Consider the following 26,591-nt stretch of genomic DNA (forward strand, 5'->3'; position numbering starts at 1 on the left):
TGAGCCTGTCATGATGATGTAGGTTTGGTTTCCTAATTTTTCTATTTGGTTTCTGGTTTATGCATCAAAGCTAGGGGTTCTATTCTACACTCTGAAAGACATATCTTGAGCATCCGATTTTGGGAAAACTTTATATCACTTGAAAGCTTTTATGTGATCTTTTATGCTAGTTATTTTTCCACATCTTTTCCCATGTACATTCTATTTGATCTCTTTATTTCTATTGTCTATTAGTGTCAAACATTTAGTCATTTAGAAGGTAGAGTTGGTTAGTCATCACTGTGGCTGAATCACTCTATATAGGTTGAGTTACATATTTAGTAGACTTGTAAATAATCATGTATATGTAGAGATCTATAGGGCCAATCAAGTCTATGGTCACCAAGTATCCCTATGGAAGTCAATTTATTCAATGTACAATGAATGTCAAGTAAAGTAGAGTTAGTATGTACCAAGTCATATAGAAGAAGCCGAGCTAGTAGAGGTCGAGCATCAATAGGCAGAACAGTTATGATCGAGAATTAGGAACCATATGTGCCAAGTGACACAATTTGAAAAAATGATATTTGGAATAGCACAAAAAATGAGGTAAACCATTTTGGTTGTCATGAACATGACATTTAATGATCATAGATTTTGTTACATAGGTGATTACACATTTTGACATGGATCACTAATCCCTATGAAGGAAATTTATCCAATCAAAATAAGAGGCAAAAAGGGAAGCATCTAGATCATTAATTTTGATCTAGAAAACTCTATAGATGGCTATTTATGGGTAGATTCAAACCCTATTCTGTGTGATGTGAAAGTGTATGCGAAGGGATTGCATTTTGGATGCTAAAAGAAAAGTTCTGAAGAAACATAGTGTAGTGTCCAAGAGGAGCAGTGAAGAGCAAAGAAGAGATATATCAAATAGGAGATCAAATAAGAAATTGGAAAGAGAAGGCCCATAATCAAAATTTTAAGTGCAAACTAAAGGATCAGGTACTGATGCACTCTAGCAAGTGGATCAGGGTAAATCTCTTAATGGAGTGGTCCTAATAGGCCTAGGTAAATCTCCTAACAAAATGCTTACTTAATTATAAGTTTCAAATACTTTAGTAAAGGTAGACCTAATAGTCTTGTAAGCTCCTAATAGAGAAGACCCCTCATAGGGTAGATCATCAAAAGTAATCACAATTGTAGCCCTAAAAAGCAAACTTTATTACTGCAGTAGTGAAGATTTGTGGGTATCATCCCTACCCTAGTTTTACCTTCACCTTGGAGGGTTTTTGGGTAACCAAACCTTTTGTGTTATGTGTTTACAATTATGCTTATGGATGTGATGCATAGTTAGATCTATTTCAACATTTCAAGTTTAAGATCATATGATTCGTGATCTAGATATGAGATGTATTAGTGGTCAATGCAGGTAAATTTGTTATTTTCTTTAAAAGGGAAAAAGTTTTAGTGATCCCGATTCACCCCACTCTCAGTGTCTCACTTTCCCAATAAACTTCCAACAATTGATATAAGAGCTTAGTTATCTTCGAAGAAGTCTAACCACTTGAGTTGAGATCTTGGAGATGGAGGCTTACAAATTGGAAAAAATCATTGAGAATCATATGCTTGACATACATATCATACTGCACCACCTTGAAGCAACAAGAGAGGAGTTGAATAAATCCTTAAAGAAAAGGAAAGAATTGTCTATTCAGCAAAATGATACACCCTATCAAGACGTGAACACTAAAGGACTATTTGCAATGATAATTCCAATAAAAGTGATGCAACTATAGAAGACCTATTAGAGAAGAATGACATTTTAAATAAACAAATTATAGGATTGAAGAGAGAACATGAAACCCAATCAATAGGACTGTGTGAAGTGACTGAACAAAAGAAGAAAGCTAAGGAAGACAAAATCATGGCAAAAGACAAGAGACAAATGGCCACCAAACTTAATGAAAGAACATCTAATGTGTAGAAGCTTACAAACAATCAACTAGACATAATGAATCAATTGCTACTTACAAATCAATAACTAAATAAGAAGGTCATAGAGATTACAAATCTGAGGTCACAAAATGATCAATGATAGAATGAGTTAAGATCTGAGAAGGAACTAATGGACAGGATGAACAAACCCAGTGAAGCTATAAGATACTTTGAAGAACTAAGTAGATCACCAAGGACACCTAGTAATATCACTAGAAAAGGACATATCGAGCACTCTTCATCTACTAAAGAAGTAGGATCATTCAAAAGTGGAGAGAAAAGAAATGTAAATCCAAGGAACCAAACTACATGCTATCATTGTGGAAACCATGGAGATACAAAAAACATCTATAGGAGCAAGATTGGTAATCAAAATCCCAAGCCTAAGTTTACTAGTAATTGTTTTAATTGCAATTAACAAGGTCATCAAGCACATGAATATAGATCAAAGGCTAGTATTACACAAATTGCACATAGATTTGAGGGATATTTCTACAATTGTCAGAAGTATGGAAATAAAGCATAAGAATGTAGATTAAAGGTAAAATATATCTAGACATCCAAAAGGCAAGGAAATGTACCAAAGAAAGGTAACTTCTACAATTAGGATTACAACAATGGTATAGTTGTCATTATTGTGGAGAATATGGTCACATTGTAGAAAATTGCATTAGGATAAATTTTAGAGGCAAATACAATAACTGGTTGAATGGAAGCTTAGTTTGTTTTAGTTATCACAAGACTAGACATGCAAGAAAGAACTACATGACTTGAGCACCAACACTAAGAAATGAACACATCAAAGGAAAAAGAAAAGTTGTTATAAAACAAATAAGGAATGAGGTGAATCAAAACTGGAGGAGGAAGATAGAAGCTAGAAGAAGTGGAACAAGTGAAGCAAAGATCACCCAATCCAATGGAGAAGGTAATCACACTACCTCAAACTAATCGACAAAGGTATGTAAGGAAATGTAAATTTGCATGCCCCATCATACATTATTTCCTAACATAAACATGTGTTAAAGTGCATATTTGCATAAGATAAGATGCATCAGGATAGATTTGTGTAAAGAAATGAGCAAATAAATCAAATACATAGAAAATGGGGACCCCTTGTTTTCAAATTCCCCTTTGAGGCTTCTAGTATGAAGCCCTAGTCATTTTTTATCCTCCCTTGGGCCTGGGTCAAACCTTAGTCTTTGACTAGGAAGGGTCGGGAAGTCATGAGAGAGAAAAAGTAAAGTTTTGGAATCTCTTCGTGCTTTAAGTGCACATATGCACATTTGTGCACTACACTCTTAGACGTGTGCACCTATGAAGGTGTGCACAAGCAATGCACCTTAGGGTCTATATAAGAGACCCCAACCCACTCTTTCTCATTCACTTTTCTCTTGCCTCCTCATTGAACTGCACCTCCACACATCTAGTCACTCTACATCTATGCTTGTCTAGTTCGCCCTTGCAAAAAAAGACAAAGTTAAAGACCTCTAAATACGTGTGCACTTGTGGATCTCTAGGAGATGCACATATGTGCACCTCTATGCAACCTTTGAAACCCTAAAAACACTAAAAGATTGAAAAGAAACCTAACAAACATTAATTCACCCTAACAAGGTGGGCATATGTGCACCCTCTAACAAAAACTTAAAATAACACTAAGTACCCCAAAATCTATAGGCCATGTTGTGCATGTGTAGAGTTGCACACATGTGCACATGCACACCTTTCTATAGTGTGCATGTGTGTTCGTGTATAACTATGCACTAGGAAACTTTAGTGGCCAAACAAGCATACTAGCTCACCTATAAGGGTGCACTAGGTGCACTAAAGTGCATAACAAACTATTTGGGGGGGACTATATTTTTGTCTGTTCTAATTGATTTTTGACCCATTTTGAAGTCAGTCTAGGTTCTATTTAGGTATCATTTCTTCACCTTTTGATATCCATAAGACTAATTTTTGCTTCCTTTGTATAGATAAAATGACATCATCATCATCTTCCATGGCTGAGAAAATGGAACAGTTGCATTCAAGTACCAAGGAGCACCTAGGAAATCAAGATTCTAGGATGGACATGTAAAGGTCTAAGACACTGAACTAGGCCACATTGATTGCAATGAATATTTGACCATTTGCAACAAACCAAGAGAGAGGTCAACAATGAAATCTACCTTGATCCAGAGTGGGCTAGTGAATGTTGCATCACATCCCACATTAATTCAATCTTCTAAACTGATAATGACATTGGCAAAACATTATGTGACTAAGGAGAAGGTAGTGAAGAGCGTCATAGGAGAGATAGTCCTAGACCTCTAACCTTGAAACATTGAGAAAATATTACATCTTCCAAGGGTGGATCAATAAATTCAAATATTATATGATGGATTAGAAAGGTGGTATAAGGAGAATGAGAAAGAGATAGAAGAATTGGTGTAAACATCATTCTTGATCAAAATGACACCTTTGGGCCAAAGGGTAGGCAAGGTGGATATAACCCAAGGATATGTGAGAGATGACATCAGATACTGATTGTCCTCCTCAAAAAAATAATGGACCTTCCTATAGTGGGTCACTTACTAACATGGATGGTTCACTTTATTGAAACCATAAGAACTGCAAAGATGCCCTTTGATTGGGCCACCATCCTAAGTGATAACTTGGATGAAAAACTAGTCATGGTCAAGATAGACCCTCATTTTTACATGACATCATACATGGTGTACCTCCTAGTGACTAGAACCACTGACTATCTAGGGCTGTACAGAAAGAAAAGTATGTAGGATGCAAATGCTTGGTCCTATGTGGTTTACCCACAACTAGTAAAAAAGAAGCTCCCACTATAGAGTGTGGAATACATAGTGGTCAATGATGGATTCATTTTTCCCATCATTTGATTCATTGAAGGAGATTATGTGAAAATAATGTCAGTAGAGGTGGTAGCTAAAATTATTGAAGTAGGAGCTTACTAAATTCAGTTCAAGGTATTCATGTATCTTTGGGTAGATGGTACTGTTCTATGCCCCAAAAAGCTCCCAAGATATCCTTCAGATTGTAAGAATTTGCCTAAGGGAAAAATCACCAAAGGTCAAGAAGCTCAAGCACTAGCACAATATGGACCAATAAAGTATGATCAGAATAACAATATGAAAATGAATTGATGTATAAGCACACTAGAAGTGCCTATATATAAAGGCCTCTAGAATGACTAGTAGTTAGCAAAATGATAAGTCTCACAACTAAGCACATGCCCACCAAGAGTAGATTATCCTCCATTGAGCACTAGAGTTAGTGCGATGATGAGAGGGTAAGCCTACATAGGTGTCTCATGTAAAATTATGTTTTAGACACCATGTGCTTAATTAGAGTATGAACAACTATGTTGTCTACATGACAACTCAGTTGATTATGAAAACTCTAGTGTTATAGACACCATGTGCTAAAATAGAGTTTCTAACTCTTGTGTTGTCAACATGACAAATCATATGCATACACATACTCCTAGGTGTATACTTAATAAATAATAAAATAATGTATTTATCCTAAGTAAATTTAAGTAAAATGTAAATAATAATTATTTACACTAACACCCCCCCTTAAGTGCAACTTAGGGGAATGCATTGAAGCTCACAAAAGCTATGATGAAAATGCACGATGGGTCTCGACTACTAGGCCATGTTAGGTACCCATGTAAAAATTCAATGCTATACATACAATGTAGTGCAATGAAGTACAAGCTCTCTAAAAATGGGGAAAGAGGGAAAACCTCATAGGAAAAAACCCTTACTCAAAAAGAGAGATAAGTACAATAAAGAAGATGCATGTATGGATGGAGTAATTAAGACCCCCCCATTATGACATACATCATGCATATACAATAGAGAATCCCTCCATAAAACTCCCCCCTTAGTGAAGGATCTTGTAATGATAAGTGCTTGAAGAAAAAATAAAATCCAATGTTGACAAACAACATTTCTCACTTTAGGAAGAAAATACACCAAATATAGGTGCAAGTATGCTTCCCACTGTGGATAGGAAGATGGAAGAGGGGTCCATATTTAGTATGGTGTGGATGCTACCTCTGAAGTCTACTCATATGTTGACAAGTCCTTGATGAATGTAGATGCCTCAAACCAATCTAGTGGATGCCCAAAATAAGGTGGCAAACAAGGTAACATGTCCATGTATGGAACTAAATCAACCTCCAAAGACAATGAAGCATCCTAATAGGAAGATATGGAAAGAGAAGAAATGTTGCCTCCCCTCAATGATGAATGCACACCCATGATATAATCTCCTTGATGATTGAAGAAGCTGCACCATGAAAGCTGAATGATGTTCCTCCTAGTAGGAAGAAATGGTGCCATAGGTGTAGTAGAGAATGCTCCCCAACTGGTAGGATGAATCCTTAGAAGATATGATGTCTGAGGAAACTAAAATACAATTTCAAAAGATTGATATGTCTCCTCTAAAGTGAAATAGTCCTTCTCCATCTGCTGTAAACAAGTATCCACAATCATGTCAGTCTCGAAAGAAAGCTCAAGTGATTGAGGGTTAGAGTGCTCCCTTGCAACAAGTGAAGAAGAAGTTTCCTCAACAAAGAGAAGAAAAATATCATCAATGATGTCTCCCACATCTTCAATGTAAGACTCCACAAAGAACACTGCAATGTCTAGAAGGAAGTCATCCCATGAAGCTAAAATAGGAAGACATGGTATTTCCTACTACACTGAATTAGGAGCATCTATGGTTGGAACTGGATCAGTAGAAGCAATAGGAGCATCAGGAGATAGGATCTCAACTGGAATTGAAGGTACCATAACTGGAGTAACTAGAGCTAGAATATCCTTTGGAAATGGAGGAACTATAGGATCTCCATATGCTTTCCAAAGAACCATCCAAATGTCATAAGGTTCAGTGAGCTTTCCAATGAAATCAAAGAAATAAGCATTGATACTAAAAAAAATGACTGACGTAATTATGTTAATAGGTGTATAATCAATGTAAGAGGGCAATTCTTTGGAACATAGAAAAGGAAATACTTCATTATGCTATCTTTGATGATCAATTATCAAGGCACTCCATTTTTGATAGTTCCTTTTTGTCAACCTTAGTCTTATACCAAACTGACATGCGAAACAAAACTCCATGAGATCAATAAATGTATGCACCCACCAAAACACAAAAATAATCAATGAATGAACCCCCCCCCCCCCCCCCCGCTAATGTATGATTTTTGCACTTTATACTTAGTGTGATTACAATAGGCCACTTGTCAAAATGAGCAAAAGTGGACTTTTGAATTTGTTGTTTACAACATCCTCTTGTAGTTCAAATCTGGTACTTTACAATGTAGCTTAGAAATACAACAATTTTGAAGTAATACAATGTAAATGACCTATTTCTGAAAGTGGTATTTCTATCCACACAAACCTATAATTTGATTGCAAATCTGGAAAGTAGATTAAAAAAATGCACTTTTAAAAAAATGGAACACGAAAATGTGTCCAAATGAGCTCGTATGGAGCATTTGAAGTTGCAAAATGTAGTTGCTAAAAACTAATATTTTTGACAAATCCATGTAGCAAAGCTAGAAAATAATAGCATCGCTAAAAATTTAGGAAATTCTAGCCAAAATAAAAAAAATTGCACCTATTTTGGAGTCTGCATGACTGAGATATAGCCTCCCAAAGTCGAATTATCAAATCAAAATTGAATATGGTAAATCAAAATTGAATATGGTGAGGGGTCTAATCAGAAAAACATGATATTAAAATTGATGTCCAAACAACTGTCATTGCAATGCAATTTGGCCTGCTGATGATTGTCAAATGGCCATCAAATTTAATCCCATGAATGGATGACATTAGCAATAAAAGGGCCCACTAAATAACATGGTAAGCTCTATGGGTGACTGGGCATATGGATTTATGGTCACTATTGACATGGACTATTGTACTACTTACATGTCACTTGCAGACATCTCACTATTGGCATTGACTATATAGCTAAGGTGGCAGCTGATTGTGCATAACAATCATTGATGTATGTGCCACAGTGTCACTAGGAATGCAGAGGCTGCTAAAAACTTGTTGCCAATGGGAGGGTCATTCAACATCTATTGCAGGGAGGTTTAGTGTTGGTCAAAAAATGGGCCTGTAGATGGGAATGACGAAGTGGCTAGTGCCAGAGGTGAATGTGCTGGTGGTAGGGATTATATTGGCAGGTGGTGTGGGTGGGTTTTATCCCACATGCACTCAGTTTTAAAACTTATGTGTTTTTAAAACCCTCGATCACCAAGGATGCTTTCAGCTTTGAAGCCGTAGTTGAATTTGATGCCTAGTTTGAGTGTGAAATCTGTTGGAATGTGTTCAGTCAACTGAAATTTGGTAACCACCGGATTGTATGAAGCACCAATGGTTATGGAATATGACAAATTTTGAGGAATATTCCTCCATGGGGGTCGGCACTTGATCACCCAATTCCTACAAAAAATTTTTTGTATAGGCAAAAAAAATTCGAAAAAATAATCCAAAAAATACAATAATTGTAGAGAAATTAATATTGCAGATTTGAAAAAATTAATTCGTAGATCTAATAGATCATACCAAATTCTACAAATCGAGCCTTCTAGTGCCGATTTGTAAAAAAAATTTGCCTCAATTTTGACTATTACTCAATGTAGGCAAATTTATAGTCAAAATTCACCAAATTGGTGCTCCAGACACAATGGTGAGGTCCACTTTGGCTCTAGACACTCCTAATGACTATAAATTCATTGAATTTGAATCAATGGCCCTCAAAGGGGTAAAACAAAAAGTCTCAAATGGCTATGAAATGAGACTCCTATAGATCTAATACCATGTAAGAATTTGGTATAGCTTTGATACCATGTAAGAATCTGCCTTAGGGTAAAATCACCCAAGATCAAGAAGCTCAAGCACTAGCACAATATGGACCAATAAAGTATGATCAAAATAAAAATATGAAAATGAATTCATGTACAAGTACGCTTGAAGTGGCTATATATAAAGGCCTCTAGAATGACTAGGAGTTAGCAAAATGATAAGTCTCACAACTAAGCACATGTCCACCAAGAGTGGATTATCCTCCATTGAGCATAGGAGTTAGTGTGATGATGAGAGGATAAGCCTATATAGGTGTGTCACATAAAATGATGTTGTAGACACCATGTGCTTAATTGGAGTGCGAACAGTTGTGTTGTCTACATGGAAACTCAGTTTATTATGTAAACTCTAGTGTTGTAGACACCATGTGCTAAAATAGAATTGCTAACTCTTGTGTTGTCAACATGACAACTCATATGAGTATGCATACTCCTAGGTGTCTATCGAATAAATAATAAAATAATGCATTTATCCTAAGAAAACTTAAGTAAAGTGTAAATAATAATTATTTACACTAACACAGATTGGCTGATACTCCTGGAGATAGCCTGCCAACTCACTTTTGCATATGACAGAGTGAGAAAACAACACAATAAGGCATAGGCCTGACCAATCAAAATTGGCACATTTGAGGTAAAAAAAAGAAAAGAAATTGCTACCTTTGATTCAAAATGGGATTAGTATTTCTTGGAAGAAAACAACTCTCCTCACCCATACTTTGAAAACATTGGGATGGTTCAAAATCTTGTGAGAAAATAGTTGTCAATGAAGAAGCTCTGGAAGATTACTGGATGAATGTTGTTGATGACTATGATGTTTGTATAAGGGACTATTGTAGGATGAGTCTATATCTAGCAGAGAATGTGCTGAAAATGAAGATTCCTTTGAAAGCCATAGAAAAAGATGCCCCAGAAGTCATGGATATTTTGTATAACAGGGATAAAATATATGATAGGCCTATCATGAATGCTAAAATAGGTCCAGAGAAGAGTGATGACATAGATCATCGAGCCAGACATATGTAGAGCTAACAAGGGAATGGACCCAAAATCCATTTCAGATGGATCTTGTTCCCTAGGCCATACCTCTACAAGCCATAGCTAGGCCACAAAAAGGTAAAGGTGTTAAGGTCACTATACCAACCTACCCCACTCAATCCTCAGTAAGGCCAAACATGGTACACCAACATGAGTGAGAGGTTGAGTACTTCAAAGCAGACAAGGGAAAAAAGAGGAAAAGGGCAGCCCCTAGGGAAAGGAAACAAACGACTGAGGCCCAAACAACTCCAGAGCAAGCACAACCAAAACAAGGAAAAGATGAGCCTCAAGTTGAGAAAGGGCAACCTCTAGAGCAAGCACAACAAGAAATTAGCAAGAGGAAGACCAAATAGTGGAATAAAGGGTCCCACCATCTAAAATTTCATAGGAAGAAGCCTCCCCCTTAGCTCCAAAGAGAACGAGAACATAAATGACCATTGTGGGTGCTTAGAGGAGGAGATTAAAGAAAAGGAATACTCCTTCACCATAGGTTCTAGAGACCATCCCAGAAGAAGAGGAAGAGGAAGAGGAAGAAGGGGAACAAATAGAGTTTGTCCCATTTGGTCAAAGTTGTAGAGGAAGAGAGAAGTCTACACAGACACCTCCATTTGCTCCAAGAGAGCCTATCCGAGTATCAACTTCAAAGGATGAATATTAGAGGTGGATAACATAGATGGAGGGTGAAGGGATAAATGTCTTTGACCTCTTAGACTTTGATTTTATGTCAGTGGACATTGAGATGGTGGGTGAAAAGATAAAAGATACTCCCATGAATGAGCCTTTAGGAGAGGATTGGAATCAATTGCTTCCTCTACCTCAAGGACCTTTGGGTATTCCATCACCACCACTACGAGATGTGACCACCATTTCGGATAAAAGGTCAGTAGCTCCACCTCCTCCAACAATACAAGTATAATTGAAAAATCAAGAGACCAAGGAGAGAGAATACCAATTAATTCATGCCGATGAAGTACTTGAAGAGGGGTATATAGAAGAAACTCAACCAACTCCCCCATATACAAAGGACATATCCTTAGCTTAATTGAGAATAAAAGCTCTTTCCAAAGAAACTCCTCAACTCAAAAAGACTTCAAAGAGGAGTAATAAGGGAAAGGAGCCTGCTTTAGGACCAACCTCTTTAGACAAATACATGTCACCTATGGGGACCACACTATCATGGTTGATGAGGGAAGTCATGTTTTGATAGAAGAAGTAGTTGGAGCTGATAAAAGAGGAGGGATTGAAGGAATTAATCAAAGCGATAAAGAGGCTTGAGCCACCTAAATGTGATGCTAGAACACTTGCATTCATAATGAAGAATCAAGATCAAGACCTTCTTGATCATATGACCATTCCTCCTCCTCATGCCAATATCAAAGAACTGACTCCAAACGATTACCAAATCAAGGAGGTCATGTTCACAAAGCCCATAGTGGATATGACCAAGGTACTAATCACTACAAGCCTAAAATAGTTATTCCAACACATGGATCATGATGAATCAGAATTGATAACATTGCATAAGAAGAATGAGCCACTTAGAGGCTACCTAAATGAAGTTGTCATACCTATTGACCTAGAAAATACAAAGGTCTCACTTGGAGCTACACTAGGAAGGAAAAAAGGTAGGAATACAATTGGACTCATTTTTGGGAGCATTTTAGCAATGGCGTGACAATTTTGAGGACAAGGGAGTGCAATTAATATAGGGTTGTTTGAACTTATTGCACCACATATAGTCAAATGCTAACAAGTTGTTTTCCATTGTAAACCAAGATTTTGGGCTAATGGATGAAGTACATACCTGGGCCCATGATTTACAAGCACTTAGATCAATAAAGGGCTAGAGGTACTAGATGCCAATGGAAGTATACACTACAGAGGAGTTGGATAAGTTGGATGATTGGATTGAAAAGATATCAACAGGTAATAAAGTAATGGAGGAATTACATGAGGAAATCCAGAGGATAAAGGACAAAGATCAAGAGAAATTTTTTGAAGCAAAAAGGTACTACAACATCGCTAGCCTTGAGATTTTTGAGGATGAGTCGAAGACCAAGATTTTTTTGGTGTAACTATTAGTTCAACAATTTAGAGGAACATTCAAAGAAGTTTCATCAGAAGATGATATAAGACAAGAATTCAAAACTAAAGAGGCATTATTAGAACTTGACACCAAGGTTGAAGATTTTTTAGAGACTCAAATAGAAGTTAGTAACTACTAACAGATAGTAAAGAAAAAGTATGATGCTTTAGATTTATTGGAAGCAAATAAAGTAGTAGAGATGATAGAGAAATTCAAGAATAAACATTCAAACATTGTTTTGGTATAGGGAGGAAGAAAAACTAGATGTTGGAAATTCAATTTTGACACTTAGAAGATTTGTTGGTTTTTTGGAACCTATCACGCTAGTGCACTTTTCATAAAGGTGCACCAAAATTTTTAAAGAAGAAGTATTGCACTGACAGTTAACTACCAAATGCTAATTTAGAGAATTCCATGCACTAGAAATACATTTTGATGGCAATTCAACTCCTAGAAATTGCTAAAGAAGGTCGAGCTTCCAACTTTAGAGCTTCCAAAGACTTCTAGATCATCTCATGATTTCCTTCTTCTTATCTTTTTATTCTTTCATTCTTTGGTGTCATGTAAAGGCTCATGCACCCATTAATGGATAAAAACAAGGGCAAAGATCTACTTAGCATCATTTAGAGAGTCGGTTTGTATATAATTAGATTTGTTTTATTAGTTTTTAGTATAAGTTTGCATTGATAGAACTCTCACTCCCAACACAAATGGAGGAGAGGATTTCTTATAAATACATGGATGTAATATATACTCCAAAGTCATTATTTTGATGCAATAATATATGCTATTGGTGGTCTCATTTTGAGTGTAGTAAAACTTGCACGAGCGTGTTATTTTTGTGAATACATGTTCATCAATAATAATGGAGCTAATGGTTTTATTATGTTGTTATGATTGTGCAATGTTTTAGTTTTGGTGTTTGCTTTGTGTTAATGAATTTCATTATTGTAATGAATTGGAGAAAGGATCATCTTTTTTCTTTCATAGTGTCTTCTCTTGTTTGAGTGCACTCTCCGTGGCCTCACAATTTGATGAACATGAAACATTTTTTGATTATTATTGAAGTTCCCATCCACAATTGTATTAGTGGATTTTAGAAACTGCTACTTCTAATTTCATTAGTTTCCTTCCTGATCCTTTTGATAATTTAATTTGTAGAAATGTTGTTACTTTGGCCCTTGTTTCTTAGGAATTTTCCTTTTAGTTATTTTCTTTAATCTCTCATTACTTTATCTTCATATTTACTTTTAAAACACAACTTGGTTAAAATGGGAATTCATATAGTTGCATTGATAAATTGCATTCATCATGAAACATAAAATACAAAAATATATCTCTTTTTTGGTTAAATTACAACAATAAGTTCTATAAGATTGGTTTGAACTAGCAAAAGCATCCTCGTGAATATACACATTTATCTTTAATTGAGTTACCCAGTCGGTTGAAAAACCCACCTGAAACCTTGGAGTTGGTCCTCGATCAACTTTTCAAGAAAGGAGTTTGAAAGGATCCCAACCATTCAACATCGTGCAAATGACAACTCAATACATTGTAATATAGGCCAAGCTGATGCATTGGTTGAGTTAACAAAGGGTGATGTATAGACCAAGTTTTCTAGTCAATTATGAGACAACTCAATTCCACCTAACAAAGTACACAACATTTATGAGTTCCCTACTTCAAATAAATAAAGGTATATAGTGGAGATTTGAATTCATTTTGCACTCCTTGCATTCAAATTTTGAAAGCTTAAGTGATTTGAGTGAGTTGTGAAGTGATTCTACAAGTGATTTCAAGCAAGGATTTTGGTGAAGTGTGATTGGGTGTTGGTTGATAGAAGTGTTGAGTAACTCAAAGAGTGAATTCAATCCTAAACTCAAAAATGGCATCTGTATCAATATTACAGAGAATCAAGGCAAAGAGGTTAGTAATGTTCAATTAATGAAGAGTGACACTTGTCCTCTGCCCAAATACCAAGTTGTTTTAGATATTTCTATGAAAGGTGATTGTATGGGTTTGTTATCATTGATACCACCTAGGGTAATAATGATACATGACATATAGAGTTGTCATATGTGCAAAATTAGTGAGGTTGGAGACTATGAGATTCATATGACATATGAGAAATTGTGTGAGGAAGGAGATATGAAGGATGAATTCAATATTGTGGAGAAGAAAGGATTAACACTCACCCTAGAATTCTCAAGAAATTTCAAAGTGGAATGGATAAAATCTATTTTGAGCCAAATTCATAAGATACAATTATGGATGGAGAATGGGCTAGTGAAAATTACAAAATAAATCATACATGTAGTCATAAGGTATCCAACATTTGAGAAGAAGAAGATGATGAGGTGCCAAATCAAAGATGTTATTGAGGAAAATACTAAGGCCAAGTGGAATGGTTGTGACATGATAATATCAAGCATCACAGATCTATTGATAGATTTTGGAGTGTGTGTGATATCACACAAGTTTTACCAGTTGAGTTGATTGAATAGTGTGTTGTGTATGGCTGTAGAACAAGCATGGAAGATTGTAAAGAAAGATCATGAGTATGATCTTATCAAGCTCCAATGGTTACAATTGGTGGAATTAGTTAGGAGAGAAAATAATTCTATGTGTAAGTTTGGATCTTTGATAATGTACATTTTCTTTTATGTCTAAAATTCTTTTCCTACTATTGGTAATGTTGTTTGGGAGCAAGGGAAACCTATTACTAGACAAATAGGTCAATATATTAAGATTTTGTGAGACAATTTTGAGAGTATTTTGGATAGATATTTTGATGAGTTCAATAAAAAGATGAGGAAAGTGACAAGGATCCCTAAATTGTTGGTAGATAGGTATTACAATGATGTGTGTTTTCTAGTGAATACTAATAAAACATATGTTCAAGTAGTTAAGCCAAGGGTATCCTGGCTTAAACCTTTTTCTTATGAAATTAACATTAGTGAGGTGAGTGAAACAATCATTACATTTTTTATCAAGGAAATTGATACAAAGGTCAGTCCTTTTCGAAAATATAAGGTAGCAACAACCGGGATAATAATTGATGTTAAGATTGCCTCATTTGATAAGAATCATAAGAATATGATAAAAGACCTAGAAGAGAAACTAGATATGCAGGCTAAAGGTGAAGGACCCCTAATGATAACACACGATTGTTAGAGAGGGCAGGGTTGTTGTTGCACCAAAAGATCAACTGGTTAATGCTCAATACAACCAATAGTCTTATAGAACCACAAGAGGTGGTTAAACCATGTCATGAACCTTGTGAGGATGTTGGCCCACTACCAACAATCCCCCTTCTACCATCACTCTTCATGGCCTACAAGATTTGAACCTATGACTAAGCTCTAATACCAATTGTTAGAAAGGATAGGGTTGTTGTTCCACCAAAAGATTGACCTATTAATGCCCAATACAACCAATAGCCTTATAGAACCACATGAGGTAGTTAAGCCATGTCATGAACCCTACAAGAGATGCTGGCCCACTACCAAAAAAGGTCTTGGTGAGGATAAAGAGAGTGTGATGATGATGTAGAGGAAGAGGAAGAGAGTACATAGAAGAAGGGTAAAGCCCTAACACTTTCTTCACCACAGGCTAAGAAGGCCAAGAAAGTCACAATGTTGAGCCCAAGGTCATGAAATCTATGGAAGGGGTTATATTCAAACCCACCTCTCCTCCAATATCAATTAGACCAAGGACTAGAGATGCCATAGCAATAAGTTTTAAGCCACCTTTAAGAAAAGGACTTGCAAAGATCACAAAACCAAGTGAAGGATCAAGTGGTGGAAAAAGGAAAATCCCAACAACTCATGGTTAGCTTTAATAGAGGAGTAGGAAATTCATTGCACCAAAGGATGATGACAAGGAAGATACAAAAAATACATAATCAGATAAGCCAAGTTAGTACGAAGTAGTAGTGCACAAAAATCCAAAATTACTTGATGAGGTATGTGACAACATTAGAAGTTTTGTAGGCTTATCTAGATTTAATTTTATAAAATTTGGAAGTTAGAAGAAACCATGCTAGATATGATGGCTAAGTTTAAAACTAAACCTATAGAGATAGGTAATACCATTCCTAATGAGTTGTATAATAGGATTAATGCCAAATGGAAACATGCAATAAAGACTAAAATACATATTAGGGAAGGTGCACTTGCAAACCTAATAGATGAGTTAACCAATAAGAAGATTGCAAATTTTATGGAGAAATATAGGAGTAGATTTGTTCGAAAGTATAGAGCATTTTTTATTTTGCAACATAAGATTGAGGATTTTGTAAAACAAAGAAGATTAATATGGAAGAGTATTTTTGGATTGATCACTAAAAATGAAACAAAAAAGGATGATAAAGGAATGAGTATTGGAGAAGTTGAACTAGAAAACAGATAGGATATGTATAATGACCTAGACACACTTGAAGAGGCCATCAAATAGTAGGTCAAGGAGAGTGAAAAAGACACTATGAAAATAGAAGAAGTTTATAATGATGAAAAAGATAAAGGTGTGCCAAGCTCTCAAGAGAAGGGTAATGTATCCCCTATCCATTTAACCACACCTGACTCTCCAATCTTGAAACAAATAAAGGACTATACTAAGATAGGTGAGAAACCATTACAACTTGTTGATTTCTTACAAAAATCCAACAAATACAACAACTCCAACAATCATCTTAGACAAAAACATTGGTAATAGGTGCTAAGGAGCCAGAGAAAGAAAAAGAATACAACGAGGTACAAAAGGAAGAAAGAGAAAGAGAAAGAACAAGACAAGGAATTAAAGATAGATCAGTCTACCATAGATCAACAAAGACCACCAGTCTCAAGATCTATATTAGAGGGAAATGAGAAGACTGAGCCTAAAATGGAGAAGGAAGAGAATAAGAAAGTTGATACATCATAGAACCTACCAAGTATGGCAGCTCACACTCAACCCTAAGGAACTATTGATTCTACATCTGCACAATAGGTGCAAGTTCAGAAAACACAAACCTTGCCAGGTACTATTGTTGTTTTCTCTAGTATTGATGAACATAATAGACTGAGTGGTGAAACATCTTCACTCAGTCAAGCCTTAGTTGTGCCAAGTAAAAAAACACCTAAGAAGAGTAAAGGGAAGAAGAAAAACATGAGTTCTCTAGGTCAATCTATTACCTTGGAAGAAGTAATTGAGCTACCTATTGGGATTTGAATAATATTTCATTTGAATGAATTATTATATTACAAGATATTTTTGGCAAGAAGAAAAAAGAAGGAAGAAATGAGGAGAGAGCAACAAAAGAAACAAGTGTTGTTTTCTCTAGTATTGATGAACATAATAGACTGAGTGGTGAAACATCTTCACTTAGTCAAGCCTTAGTTGTGCCAAGTAAAAAAACACCTAAGAAGAGTAAAGGGAAGAAGAAAAACATGAGTTCTCTAGGTAAATCTATTACCTTGGAAGAAGTAATTGAGCTACCTATTGGGATTTGAATAATCTTTCATTTGAATGAATTATTATATTACAAGATACTTTGGTAAGAAGAAAAAAGAAGGAAGAAATGAGGAGAGAGCAACAAAAGAAACAAGTGTTGCATGACATAAAGGATATTTTTGTTGAAGTATTTGACATTCCTCATATTGATGAAAAAGCCCCTATAATTTCTCATCTAGTGCAAATAGTTGCCAAGGTAAATACAGAGGGTATAGAGACCAATGAAAAGTTAATGGCCTAGTCTATAAAGAAATTTGAAAAGAAGGTAATTGAGAAGGTCTCTACTAAAATTGCATTGAAGAAGGTTGAACTTTTGACACTTGTACATAACCTATAAGCACTTGTGAAGATAATCCAAGATCTATACAATAATTTTTGTGATGTGCCCAAATTTACTAATGAATTTCAAGATCAAATTCAAAATATTGAGAGAGACTTAAAATATTTAGGTAATACTATTTCTCAATCTACTTGATCCAATTCAATGCATTATAATAGGTTATTATTTGCATAAGGGAGGTTAGCCAAGCTATGAATGACAAATAATTGAATGAAGGCAAAAATTGTCTCTATATAGTCAATGTTAATACCCCATTCGAAGGTGATTCAAAATGAGTTAGCTTTAGCAAAGGATTTGGTACAAAAAGATCATAATGTTTCTACTGCTGATAGCCTCATTGACTTAGTTGCAAAGATAGAGATAAAGATTCAAGTTTTGGAATCAGTCAACACTACATGGGATCATATCGATTCTATCCTCCCAACCCCACCAAAAGACATGAGTGAGAAAAAAAAGGGGGAAAGAAGAAGAAAAGGGAAAATGATGAAAGGCGGTAATTTAGAGAACAAATGAGCAATAGAGGAAAGATCAAAGGTATGACAAAGCTATATTAGAAAATTTGAGTCATGTACATATGAGTATGTTGCAAAAGTATTCCAGTCTTATATAGATCGAGTCATAGACATAGAGGGAGCATAATTATGTTTGTATTGTCCTATAAAGATGTAATCATGACAATCGTTGCCAATAGTGGCATGTTGTGATGGTTAAGTTGTTGTGTTGTTATCCTTGCCATCAAGGTTCAAATCTCATGGGGATGAGGTCCCCCATTTGTGGCCTCACTGGTTCATAGCTCTAGGTCAAAGCGTTTACCCCTCTTTTTTTTATAAAAAAAAGATGTAATCATGACAAAGTAATTTTTCCATTAATGTCAAAGGGAAATTTTCTTGATCTCTTTACTTCTATTGTCTATTAGTGTCAAAAATTTAGTCATGTAGAAGGTAGAGTTGGTCATTCATCACTATGACTGAGTCACTCTAGATATGCCAAGTTCTATATTTAGTAGACTTGTAAATAATCATGTATATGTCAAGCTCTATAGGAGCTGATAAAGTCTTGTTGGCTATATGGCTAAGTAGGACATATTAGAGTTGTCATTTATAGAAACATATATCTTAGGATGAGAAGACACTATGTATAGAAAAAGATTCCATAGTTGGATAGTGCTAGACAGTTTCACTAGCAACATAGGAATAATTTTGTTAATTACAAATAATAAAGTAATATTTGGTACATGTGTAGTTAAGGATAGATAGTATGAAGTTTCATGATGATGTGTCTACTTGCACAAGTATGTTGTACATAAGAAGTTATGTAGTAAACACCAGTAAAGGCAACAAATAGAGAAGAACGAAGCATAATAGTAAAGGGAAAATCATAAGTTGAGGAATTATTTTGGTTACAAAATAATTACTTACCTAATTAGGGATGACATCCTAGATGTTAACCTTAAGAAGGAAAGAATTATTTTTGTATTATGCTAAGCATGTGAATGCTTGAAGGTTGATAGGGAAAGCTTTGTAAAAAGAAAAGGTATAAATAGAAGATCAAAATATGTGAAGTAGTAGATGTGTGATAGATGATATGAAAAGTATTATGAAAACTATATGATGCAAAATTTGAGGTATGATTAGAAGATTTCAAAGTACAATAGGAAAAATTAAGAGATTATCATATCTATCTTTTTGTATAAAGGAACTATATTGTATACTTGCAAGTTTTGGTAGTGGGCTTTTCTTTCATACATTTGTATTTGTTTTACCAACTCCTAGCAGGGTTGAAGCAACTCCTGAAAGTGTTGAGGCTTTTAGTAGGGCCTAGTCCTCAAACAAGGATTGAAATAATATATTTATATTATAGACTCCTAACAGGGTCAATATCCTTAACAAAATTCTTTTTTTTTAGTGGACCATTTTGTGGGATCCATCCCCACTGCGGATTTCCCTTGGCCAGGTTTGCCTAGTTAACAAAATATTGTGTTATGAGTTCTCTTTGTGTATAAATTTATTTATTGCTCAACATTGTTGGTTTACTCTCATATGCATATTATAAGGTAATTAACAATATTTGGTTGTGGGAAAAAGTTTATACAACACTGATTCATCCCCTCTCTCAGTGTTACATATTTCTAACAATTGGTATCAGAGCCTAATTACTTAGAAGAGGCTTAAAAATTTGACTAAGATCCTTATGGATATCGAATTGTTAAAGAGAAATCTTGAAGAATCCCTTGAAAATATTGATCTTCTTACTAAAGAAAGAGACAATCTAAAGGAAAGGGATGAAGATATGAAAGATTACATGGGAAACTAAAATATAAGATTAATCATCTCAAATCTAGAAAATAACCTGGAGAGAAAACAAAAGATAGTGATGAGGTAGCAACCCTAAAGAAATAAAATGAGATTTTGAAACATGAATTGAAGATTGTTGAATTAAAGTTGAGCTTGATGAAGGATGATGGCAAGACCGAATCAGATCTAAAAACTAGGAATGTAGATCTAAGATCCCATCTTACAAAAGTGACATATGAACTTGATTCTATCAAAATAGAGCATGTAAAACTCCAAAAATACAATATCATTGTGAAAGGAGAATTAACTCGGGCTAAGAAACAATTAGAGAATCTATATTCTAGTAGTGAGAAAAGTAATGAACAACTATTCTATCAAAGATATTCTTATGATAAGATAGGTCTGTTAGTGTAAAATATTATTATTTACACTTTACTTAAGTTTACTTAGGATAAATGCATTTATTTATTAGTTGTCATCTAGGAGTTGTTGATAACAAGGGAGTTTGTTCCTACCTAGTCATACTTATCTTCTCACCTACATGGAGGATAATCTACCTTTTGTGGATGTATACTGAGTTGTCATGCTTATCTCGTAGAGCTTTCTATTTCATTCTAGAAGCTTCCTAGAGGCCTTTATAAATAGGCTCTCCTAGTGTATTTGCATGTCATATTGTACAACAATTCAAATTTTATCTGAGAATACAATTTTATTATTTTTAGACCAAACCCTTGGCTCTTCTTTTATTTTTCTTCTTCGTGATAGGTTTTCTATGTGCAGGTGATTCAAGGGCTTGTGGATTTGATTTGCATACTTTCTCAAATCCTACATAGTATTAGAGCTAGATCCGCTGTAGCTTATTTAGTATTTGGAGAAAAAGGAGAAAGAGAGTTTGACATAATAGATCTGACATTTTTTGAGCTTTTTCCTTTATTTTTTGGAGGTGCGATGATGGCAATTTAGGAAAAATAACTATAGAGGTAGTTTTCAAACAACAATATCTCACTCGTATGGACTCATTTTTTCGAGCATTTTTTTTTTTGTTTTGAGGTAGAATTTCATGATATACACATTGGTGTAGGAAGTTTGGCATCTTTGTTCCTGAATTTTTTTGCAACTCAAAAATCCCATTTTTTTCACCTTCAAAGGCTTCATTTGAGCTCATATGGACTCATATTTCTATGTTATTTTTTATTATAAAAGTGCATGATTTATTGTCTACTTTCTAGATTTGGAATCAGTTTGGAGTAATATTGAGCTCCTATTTTTAGTGTTGAAGTAGAGGCTTCAGTTTCCTCCCTCTCTACATCTAGAATCCAGGTTCTTTTCTTAGTTTTTGTGCTTTCTATAGTTGTTTCTTTGGTATTTGAGGGATATCTTTATACATTATGGGGGGAGCATTTTTTTTTCTGTAATTTACTTCAGAATAAGACTCTTTTGCTTCTATCTTGTTCTCTCAATGTTGGATTCTTTTGTGACCTGGCTCATGTTGCACAACTATCACACCTGGAAAGCACAAATTATTAGGCTTCTCATGTCAAGAGGTTTATGGTCATGTTTGGATGAGAACCAACTTGTCCTGTAGTGCCCTTTTGAGGTTCTTCAACATAAAAAAAAAATGGATGAAGCCATGGGATTGATTACACTGAACATATCTAATAGTCTACTATTTCACTTGGATGGTTTGACCACTCCTCGAGCTATTTGGACAAAGTTTCATAACTTTTTTGGCATAGTGAATGAATTCTAGGCATTACAGATTGATGCAGAGTTGACTTCTTTGACACCTGACAGCTTGCCTACCATTCAGGACTTCTTGATGAAGTTCAAATCTCTATGTACAATTTTGTAGGGATGTGGGAAAAACAAAACAAATAATGAGTGTATCTTTTTAATACTCTCAAAGTTGTAAGGACAATATCAGATCTTTTCTTCCACTTTCTACTCCACTATGGATGCCTTGGGTAATAGACATCAGATGCCATCTTTTGAGACATTTTATGATCTCTTGACATGGTAATAGTCCAAGATCACTTAAATGGATTCACTTACAGGTTCACAGTATTAAGCATTGCTTGCCAAGGATAGACAAGAGCAAAAGCCAAAGCAGATATCTAATTGCTCCTCTTAGCACTCTACTGGTCCATCCTCATCTTCTAATAAGAAGGAGAAAAAGAAGACGGAGACTCCTACCTATTCCTATTGTTGGAAATGATCTCATGATGAGGCACATTGGTTTTAGAAGAGATTTGATGGCTATGAGAAATAGATTGCAGATTTGCAAGCTCTTCTTAAGAAAAGCACTATTTCATCTCAATCCTCTTCTACCTCATAGGGGTCTTCCTTTCATTCTTCTTCCATATCTTCAACCTCTACACTAGATCTTGGAAAGGGTTATGCATAATGGGCATCCTTTGCATCCCCTTTACAGGTCCCATGGATGTTGGGTTCAAGTGCTTCTCACCATATGACATCTTCTCAAGGTGTCTTCTCTACTCTTGAGACTTCTCCCATTCCTCATATTCTCATGGGGAATAACACTACCCTACTAGTCTATGGGAAAGGTTCAATTCACATCCAGGATGGTATATTCAATGATGCATTGTATGTTCCATCTTTGTCTACAAACCTTCTCTCAATTTCTTAGATTACATACAGTGGATCAGGGAAGACAATTGAGTTCACTATAGATTTAGTCTTCATTCGAGATCGTATCATAGGAGGCCTTATTGCTATAGGGGTAGTTGATCCTTCCACTCATCTCTAGACCTTCTTGCACTTTGGTCCACCATCTCTATTATCGAAGCATGAATCTTCTCTTTCCCAGGAGCATCATGTGGTGTAGTCAGGATACTTGAACCTTTGTATTGTTCCTAAGATCCCTATTTTGACTTCCACACCACATCCAGTTGAGGTCATTTCTCTTTAGCAGGATTCTTCTTAAGCTCTATCTAACCCTCCAGCTCCTTTCATCAAGCCTCCAGGTGCACCTGATGTGAATTCTATAGTAGACATTCATGACAATGCCATCACACCTACCTTGGGGTTTCCCTTTTAGGATCCTCATATTTTATCCTTTGAGCATTAGCTAGGCCTTCTAGTTTTCCCTCTCATTTAGGGGTTCTCTTGTTTTGTTCCCTTGTTTCCTCTACATTGGAGTTTCATTGGTTTGATTCTTTCTCTAGGGGCTCCATTATTCTAGGGGAGCTTTGGTGTCTTTCCTATCTCTCATGGGGGGGCTAGTTGTACTTATGGTTTGAGAGAGTCTCTTAACCCATTTTTGATAGAAGTTGTCCTTGGGGGGTCTTGTTGAGGCCTTCCTTCCTTCCTTCTTTCATGTTTTTTCAGCATGTTTGTACTTACCTCTTTTTGGGGGAGGATTTTTCCCATCCAGTTTTCCCTCTTTCCCCATTTTTAGAGGTTGCATTTCTTTGCATTTGTACATGGGTACCTAACATGGCCTAGTTGTCATGACCCATTATGAATTTCATCATAGCTTTTGTGAGCTTAAGTGCATTCTCCTAAGTTTCACTTAAGGGGGGTGGGGGGGTGTTAGTGTAAATTATTATTATTTACACTTTACTTAAGTTTACTTAGGATAAATGCATTTATTTATTAGTTGTCATCTAGGAGTTGTTGACAACAAGGGAGTTTGTTCCTACCTAGTCATGCTTATCTTCTCACCTACGTGGAGGATAATCCACCTTTTGTGGATGTATGTTGAGTTGTCATGCTTATCTCCTAGCACTTTCTAGCTCATTCTAGAAGCTTTCTATAGGCCTTTATAAACAAGATCTCCTAGTGTATTTGCATATCATATTGTACAAAAACCTACATTTTATCTGAGAATACAATTTTCTTATTTTTAGACCAAACCCTTGCCTCTTCCTATCTTTTTCTTCTCTGTGACAAGTTTTCTATGTGCAGGTGATTCAAGGGCTTGTGGATTTGATTTGCATATTTTCTCAAATCCTACAAGGTCTTGGATATCTCATTGGAGAAAAATAAAAAATAAAACTAAAGATATAAAAGAACTAGATCTAGTTGTTGAGACACTCGAACCTAAGAATAATTATCAGAATGCAATTGAGTTGATTAAATTAGAAGAAGTATCTAAAGAAGTTGAGTAAGTAAGCCAACCAGAGAAATGTGACGAACCCAAATAAAGAAAGAAAGTTGAACCACCTAAAGAGGTAACATATGAATTTAAAGGTAGACTTTTTATGTGTAATGAAGTTGGTCATATGTAGAGAGATTCTACTGGTAAGTCTTTCAAACATATTATTAATTTCTATTGTTATAATTATCATGGTTTTCAACATAATATAGTAGATTGTAGGAAGCCTAGGTTTGATAGTAATAACAACAATAGTGGAATATTTAGGGATCCTAACCTTGTAGGTAATAAAGGAAGAAGATTCCCAAGCAGATCTAATGAAGGAGAAAGAGGTAATGGAACAAGGGGAAATATTGTATGTTAAAATTTTAACAACTTTGGAAACATTATGAGGAATTGCAAAGAACCAGTCAATCAGAATGGACTGAATCAAAGAAGGAGCACACATGTATGTCAGTTATGCAATAAATTTGGTCACATTACAATATTTTTTAGAATGGATATGGGGAACATCAACAGGAACCCAAATTTTAGAAGGAACAACAACATAAATGACAGAAGGAATGACAATAGCAATAATAGTTAGAAAGATGCACTCAAGGAATATGTTGAAGCATTCAAGGAAGTATTTGTAAAAGAAAATGTTCCAACAAGTTCACATGTGGTATTAAAGGAATATTATTTTGATGTACCCTGATGAGAGATTAAAATCAACCATTGTGTGTGATTCATCTTATTTGAATTAAGCACTTTTCTATTGAAGATAGAGTACCAGAAAGTTAGAATAGAGGTTAGAGATCAAATTGGAAGTTGCAAAGTTGATAGAAGGAAAATAAAATTATAAGGAAGCTCTAGTTAAGAGCACAAGTCACTTGATAATCATATGAAGCCATACAAATGAAATTTTTTTTACTGGTTAAAATAGAGAAACTTTTGTAGATTGAGTAGTTGCACAATTAATCCTAAGATCAATGCCGAAAGATATAAGCTGTATGAGCATGATTGTGGGTATCATGCAATCATGAAAAGAGTTAATGAGCAATCAAGAATGATTTGAGATTAAAAATTGAAGGATATTTGAAGAGTTTTCAAGTGCAAAGAATAGAAAGCTCTGGTTACACATTTTATTGAGGTATTTCACTTCTAAGCAAGAAATCAATCTAATATTTGTGTTAAGAATTCAGTCATAGAGATGGATGAGTCATTAATTCACAATGTGGAAGATGAAGCAAGACCTAAATTGAAGGTTAGCCCTATTAAGTGTGTGAGTGATAACCCTAGTTTGCATTATTAAGAAGACAAGAAAATACCATTTACTTAGAAGATGCCAGTAGCTGTTATTTGAAAAGAAATTTTGAGAATGTAGGAAGATAAAATATCAAAGTAACTTGATAATATTTAAAATTAGGATATTGTTGGAAGTCTAAATTGGAAACCAAGATAATGAGGTGGGGATGAATTAGGGTTTGTAACACTTATTACACTTTAACTATTCATAGTACATTCACCACATTTACCATCTCATATTTGATTGCATGCATAACTTGTAAAATCAAACTCTAACAACATATAGATCTAGTATATGAATCACATGCATGAAAATTAATCACATGACATAAAGATTTGGTTACCAAAACACACTTCAACTTGAAGGTAAAACTGGGGTAGGGATGACACCCACAAATCTTCACTACCATAGTAGTAAAGTTAACCATTTAGGGTTACAATATTTGACTATATCTAATGATCTAGCCTTTGAGGGGTCTTCCATATTAAAATCTTTTGAGACTGTTAGATCTCACCCTGTTAGAGGATTTTACACTTACACAAAAGTAAATAATTTGTTAAGAGATTTACAAAGATATGTTAAGATACTCTTTTAAGAGATTTATTCTAACTCAATCTATTAAAATTGATTCAATACCTGATCCTCAGTCTTAGTTGATAGGTTATTTTTAGACCTCCTTCCTTCTATATGATCTAATCTCTTATCTAATAAAACTTTGCTATCCTTCAGTGCTTGAATATGTTGCTTCTTTGACCTCTTTGCCTCTTTTGAAATGCTCACACTATCACACTTAATCTGCTCTGTGATTGCACGAATAGCTAATTCATGCCTTTATATCATCATACTTCTTCCCATCTCTGTATTTTATATCAAAATAGGACTAGATATGCTCTATTTAAAGATTTTGTAAAGTGTTTTATAGATGCTTCTTAATTTCACCTCTCCATTTGATTTGTTCATCACAAGATATAGGGATATATGATCCATGCCATAAGAATACATAATAACCTACATAACAACCTCTACAAGTATTAAATATTTCACTCACATTGGC

Source organism: Cupressus sempervirens, chromosome 3 (genome assembly GCF_028749045.1).
Source record: "Cupressus sempervirens isolate cs-2001-9-10 chromosome 3, ASM2874904v1, whole genome shotgun sequence".
NCBI lineage: Eukaryota > Viridiplantae > Streptophyta > Pinopsida > Cupressales > Cupressaceae > Cupressus > Cupressus sempervirens.